We start from the raw sequence: 7,356 nt of genomic DNA on the forward strand, positions 1-7,356 counted from the left end.
AGTGTATGTGTGGTTGTGTTCAGACAGACTATAGATAGAGACTGACAGGCTTTTAGGACCCGTTGGTTCAACCAGCACACTGACTGAACGGTGGGAATCTGTCTCTCCCTCTCTCTCTCTCTCTCCTCTGTGTGTGTCAGTGTCTCTCTCTCTCTCCTCTGCAGAGAGAGTCAGACCAGGAAGTGAGTCATTTTGGCCAATGAGCTTCCAGAGCTCTTGATTGGCTGAGAGGAAAAAAGGGACAGACAAATTTGGCGCGCGCGCGCTCACACGCACGCATGCACGCACACACACACACACACACACACACACACACACACACACACACACACACACACACACACACACACACACACCAGTATGTTTAGATACTTATAATTTTAAGTTATTTTAAGCCTTATTTCAGTGGTTCTCAAAGTGGGGTCCGTCTGGGGACCCTCTCAGTCAGGGGTCCTTGAGCCGGGGTTCCAAGCGGTGTGAGTTTGTAGATTTGTTTTTATGTAGAAAATCTTTGAAAATGTTGGAATATTTTGGAAACATTTTAAAGCACACATCCTGTATAGGAGATCTCTGGAAGAACATACTTTCATACGGGGGTCCACGGCTACATTACATATTAATGTATAGGGTCCTTGACATGGAAAATGTTTGCTGATTTATTTGATGACTGTACAGAGGAGAACACAGAGAGACAGAGGAGTAACATGTAGGGAATCTAACCATGAACTCACTGATCAGGACATGTGGGTCCATAGTGTACACACCACTCAGCTACTGACTCACAAGTTGTTGTTATAGAAGTGGAGAGCTGCCAGGGGGTCTGTCAGTCTATCTATTGACATAGATATATAGACCCTATGCCATGCTGATTTCTTGCATTTATAGAGCTCCTTGTAGTTGATGGTGTATGAACATTTCAGATGATTCAGATCATTTCAGCTGACCTAACCCTAATCCTAACCCTTTGAGAACTTCATTGGTCAATATCTTCAAAACTGAATAATAATCCAGAAGCTGCTGTATGTTTTTAGTTTTTTTTTTTTTTTTTTAAAGCTAAGGAGTCCAAGGAGTTAGGATGTCATTTTTAAAAAGTGACCAGTGTATGAGTTATGACTTCTCAAAGTGCACACACTCCATGGTGAAACTGTCACATCTCTACCATTTATCATCTCATAGAAATAAGCCAAACTATGGCAGAAGGAGGAGAAACAGTTTCAGACCCAATTACAATGAAAAGGTAATAATAATAATCTTTATTTATAGAGCACTTTTCAAAACAAAGCTACAACTATTTGACAATAACAACAGATATGCTGCTCTGCTCTTCTTTGTAAATCATGGTTATTAAATGTTCTACAATCTTTTCTACAAGCTCACAATATGTCGCATCGCAACGCATTGTGAGCTTGTAGATCAGCTATTTTCAAATGGACAAAATATATATAGGGCTGAAGTAGTTAATGTATGTTTTGTAATAATAATAAAAATCTACAAAGTTTTCAAATAATTGTAATGGTGTAAAAGGTACAATAGTTGCCCCTGAGATGTACAGTAGTGAAGTACTGACAACTCAAAATTGTACTTAAGTACAGTACTTGAGTAAATGTACTTAGTTATTTTACACCACTGGAGAGTAGATGTGGTGAGACAGAGTACCATTCTGAAAATAGATGGTCTCTGTCGGGTGTAAACCTCAGATGTCCAAAATTCTTACTTTTCAGGATTCTAATTCAAAAGCATCAAAAGTAGCAGATCTACAAGCTCAAAAAGCATAGCTTCGTGCCACGTTTAGAGCTTGTAGATCTGCTACTTTTGATGCTTTTGTGTGACTCTGTAGAATGATCGGGTGGGGCCTTAATTTAGGAAAAAAAACACAAGAGTTAGAATATGGAGACACAAGGTTTCTGCCTGACAACGACAAAATGCAATAATGTCATATGAATTATGATGATGAGACTACATTACAGATTACAGCTTTACTGCTAATGTAATCTGTAATCCCAATGTGTTTCATTCACATTTAGTGCTAAGAATAACATTTCTTTCTTTTTTTAAAATTCTCAGATATTTTCGGTAGCTGTTCCCCTTCATAGAGGAACAGTTTCTGCTCTGTCACACAGCTCTGCTCTCTAGGGTGTGTGTGTGTGCGTGCGTGCGTGTGCGTGCACGTGCATGCATGCGTGCGTGCGTGTGTGTGTGTGTGTGTGTGTGTGTGCGTACGTGCGTGCGTGCGTGTGCGTGTGTGTGTGTCCTCCACGGCCTGTATTGTCTCAGCAGCTTCCTGCTTCCTGTTCCATTGTCGTTTTAGGGTCTCAGTTCCTGTTGGATGAATGTCTGACACTTACAGCATTCTGCACCGTGTGGGCCTGGTAGGACTACATGTAGTCTAACAGTGGTCCTGGTAGGACTACATGTAGTCTAACAGTGGTCCTGTAGGACTACATGTAGTCTAACAGTGGTCCTGGTAGGACTACATGTAGTCTAACAGTGGTCCTGGTAGGACTACATGTAGTCTAACAGTGGTCCTGTAGGACTACATGTAGTCTAACAGTGGTCCTGGTAGGACTACATGTAGTCTAACAGTGGTCCTGGTAGGACTACATGTAGTCTAACAGTGGTCCTGTAGGACTACATGTAGTCTAACAGTGGTCCTGTAGGACTACATGTAGTCTAACAGTGGTCCTGTAGGACTACATGTGGTCTAACAGTGGTCCTGTAGGACTACATGTGGTCTAACGGTGGTCCTGTAGGACTACATGTAGTCTAACGGTGGTCCTGGTAGGACTACATGTGGTCTAACAGTGGTCCTGGTAGGACTACATGTAGTCTAACAGTGGTCCTGGTAGGACTACATGTAGTCTAACAGTGGTCCTGGTAGGACTACATGTAGTCTAACAGTGGTCCTGTAGGACTACATGTAGTCTAACAGTGGTCCTGGTAGGACTATATGTAGTCTAACAGTGGGCCTGGTAGGACTACATGTAGTCTAACAGTGGGCCTGGTAGGACTACATGTAGTCTAACAGTGGTCCTGGTAGGACTACATGTAGTCTAACAGTGGTCCTGTAGGACTACATGTAGTCTAACAGTGGTTCTGTAGGACTACATGTAGTCTAACAGTGGTCCTGGTAGGACTACATGTAGTCTAACAGTGGTCCTGTAGGACTACATGTAGTCTAACAGTGGTCCTGTAGGACTACATGTAGTCTAACAGTGGTCCTGGTAGGACTACATGTAGTCTAACAGTGGTCCTGTAGGACTACATGTAGTCTAACAGTGGGCCTGTAGGACTACATGTAGTCTAACAGTGGTCCTGTAGGACTACATGTAGTCTAACAGTGGTCCTGTAGGACTACATGTAGTCTAACAGTGGTCCTGTAGGACTACATGTAGTATAGCTGTGGTCCTGTAGGACTACATGTAGTCTAACAGTGGTCCTGTAGGACTACATGTAGTATAGCTGTGGTCCTGGTAGGACTACATGTAGTCTAACAGCGGTCCTGTAGGACTACATGTAGTCTAACAGTGGTCCTGTAGGACTACATGTAGTCTAACAGTGGGCCTGGTAGGACTACATGTAGTCTAACAGTGGTCCTGTAGGACTACATGTAGTCTAACAGTGGTCCTGTAGGACTACATGGACCAGCATGTATCCCTTTACAAATTACAATGTAGTCATTTATCAGACACTCTTTATCCAGAGTGACTTACAGTAAACAAGGTAAACACATACATAGAATGTAGAGAGACAGTGTAGTGTCTCAGTAAACTATGAACCTAGACTCAGTCTACACAATATAACATCAAAACACTATAGGATGTCAGGTCAACAAATAAACCTGGCATCTGTCTAAATAACATGCTATCTAAATGACATTCTAACCTTTGTATAAGACTGCATGGTAGTCCAGGCTACTGTAGGTCAAGTGCTACAGGCTGAGATGGAGTCTGAAGAGGTGAGTCTTCAGATTATGGCGGTATTTTGGGAGTGAGTCTATAGTTTTAACTGCAGATTCGCTGCAGTCCTGCTTGGACCAGCAGCACACACCATGAAACAGCTACTGCTACAGCCAGAAAACTACCCTCCTTGCACACTGGACTATAGAACACCGAAGTCTGACGTAATTTACACATCCTATGTTTGTCTACCTGGTTCGCGGTTTTCCACCCCCATTCTGAATCCCCATAGACGTATTTAATATCGTGCCAAATAAGAACTGTGTTCCAAAAATAAACAAGTGACCCCGGCGGTTTGACTCTTATGGATATGAAGCATCAACTGACGGTGAGAAAACATTAATGTTACTTCTGCCAAATGAGTTACATTTTCGCCAGAAACAGACTGTATCAAATATAAGTGACTGACTATCATAAACGATACAGAACCTCCTCCCTGACAATATTGCCGAGACAGTTTGTTTATTTTTGGACCACAATTCTTATATGAGACGATACCCAATGTTATTCTCCATAGAGACATTACTTTACGAACCTGGGGATGAACGAGTGACGTCAGGACTTCTGTACTCTATATGCTCTATGCACAGCAGCCATATTGGAAATAAACTGGGCCTCTTCCTTACTTCCTTCACAGGTCTTACCAATGATACCAACGAAGGCTCTGTTCCATTCTGTAGATCGTGACTTATATTCATTGGAACGCTTCCCTCAGAAGGCATTCCAATGAATATAAGTCACATCTGCTTCTTCTGGACAAATATTGCACTGAAATTGTGCATGTTGACTCACTGGAAACACTCTGCTACACCAGTGGGTCTCAAAGTGTGGTCCAGGGACCCTCATGGTTCCTTGAGGGGGTTCCAAATGGACCCCTTACGGGTGTGTAACTCTGAGAGTGTAACAAATGGAACCAAATGGACCCGTACGGGTCCATTTGGTTCCATTTGTACACTCTCAGAGTTATGGGGGTCCTTGAAATGAAAAGGTTAGAGAACCACTGTGCTACACTAAATGGAACAGAGCCTTCATTAGTATAATTGGTAACACCTGTGAAGGAAGTAAGGAAGAGGCCCAATTTCTTTCCAATATGGCTGCTGTGCATAGAGCCTGTTAGAAAGAATGATAGAAAACTACCCTCCAGTCCTTGCACACTGGACAACTAAAATGAACAACATTGAGCTCTTTTGAGTTGGACCCAGGGGCCGTCAGACTGATGAGTTTAGACTTCTGTCTGTGTTTTCATCTTCATCACGTTCATGCAGAGCAATCTGGGAACACATTCTGTTGCCTCTGGGGGCACCACCTCCTTTTTGTGTGTAGAAACAGGAACTCAGCTTGGCTCCTCCCCTTTCTAAGTCCACTTCCTCCCAGGTGCTACTGTGTTTATTCCTACTAACAACAACAACACTACATGTTTAGGGTGGTGGTGCTGAACACACGCACGCACGCACGCACGCACGCACGCACGCACGCACGCACGCACGCACGCACACACACACACACACACACACACACACACACACACACACACACACACACACACACACACACACACACACACACACACAGAGCGAGAGAGAGAGAGAGAGAGAGAGAGAGAAAGGAGAGAATATTCCATCCATGACATAAACATGTAGTTTCTTGGTGAGTTAAACAGAATAAAGATAGAGTGCATGTATGAGATGAGAGCGTTCCTTTCCCCTCAGGAGGCCTGCGTTCCTATAAAGTATTTCCTTCCCAACAACAATGTAACAGAATCTTTGCGGAGGCAGTCAGTACAATGGAGGCCTTGTATCTGCTGCTGCTCGCTCATTCATTTCCTAACCAAATAACAAGCCATTGTTCTGTCCCCCCAACACACACACACACACACACACACACACACACACACACACACACACACACACACACACACACACACACACACACACACACACACACACACACACACACACACACACACACACACACACACACACACACACACACACACACACACACACACACACACACACACACACACACACACACACAGCCAAAACATTCAGGGTGTAGGTACAACTTTTCACCATTAGAGTGCAGTGTTGGTTTATAATGGTAAGGTTTATATATTATGTTCAGTAGTCAGTCCTGACATTCTTTCTAATTCTTCACTATGGGACTATATGTGAGAATATGTGGCTCAGTTTTTGTTTATAAAATACAAAATTACTTTGGTCATGTTTTGTATGGCCGACTTGAATAAAAGTACAAACGTATTGGTATCAAAATGTACTTAAAGTACCAAAAGTAAAAGTACTCATTGGGCCGAAATGTATATAGGGCTGAAGTGGTTAATGCATGTTTTGTAATAATAATCGAAATCTACAAAGTAACTAAAGTTTTCGAATAATTGTAGTGGAGTAAAAGTACAATATTTGCCTGAGATGGAATAGAAGTAAAATAACAGAACAGAACAGAACATTGGAAATACTCCAGTAAAGTAAAAGTTCCTCAAAATTCTACTGAAGTACAGTACTTGAGTAAATGTACTTAGTTACTTTACACCACTGAAAAAGAAAAAACATTGGCCATTCTAATAATTGAACTGACCAGAGGAAACAGAATGGATTGATATTGATGTATTTTGTGTAATAACAGTAGCTGTAGTCTTATTGTCAATCTTTTCATGTATTTATTAACGTAAAGAGTGTAAGTGTTGAAACATCACCAAGTAGATGATGTCACCAAAACATAAATGATACAGAAAACACATTCCTAACAACCAAACCAAGCTTTAAGAACACATTAAGGTATTGCAAGTATCTGATTAACAGGAATCAATCAATTAGGTTATGAACAAATTAACTTATACTGTATGATTACCTGATTAACAGGAATCACTTCATATAACCAACCCATGAACTAAATTGTAATTAACAGATTATTAATATGAATCAATCAGGTTATGAAGACATTAAGCACTTGAAACCTATATTAAATAGCCGATCTACAAGCCAGATCGGCCATTTCTGCCTAAAGTTCATCTGTTTTGCAGAATGTTCATCTATTATGACAAGAATAGACTTAACTTATTGTAATAACCTGATTATTAACATGACTCTATCAGGCTATGAACACATGTAGTAACCTGATTGTTGTTAAGTATTATATAGTCATGAGTTAAAGGCAGGGTAGGTGATATTCTTTGGTATTTTTTTGTTAAAAGGTTAAAGTACTATATTGTGATAGTAATTATTGCTACAGAGCGTTTGTTGGGTCACAGAGGTCTCTCCAGCTCTTTAGTAAACACAATATAAATATGTGTTCAGGTGACAACATTTAAGCCAATCAGAAGAGCACTGAAAATGCATTTTCAATGTAATAAAGAGCTGGAGAGACATGGAGACTCCTTTTA

Source organism: Gymnoscopelus microlampas (genome assembly GCF_963454915.1).
Source record: "Gymnoscopelus microlampas genome assembly, chromosome: 18".
Taxonomy (NCBI): Eukaryota; Metazoa; Chordata; class Actinopteri; order Myctophiformes; family Myctophidae; genus Gymnoscopelus; species Gymnoscopelus microlampas.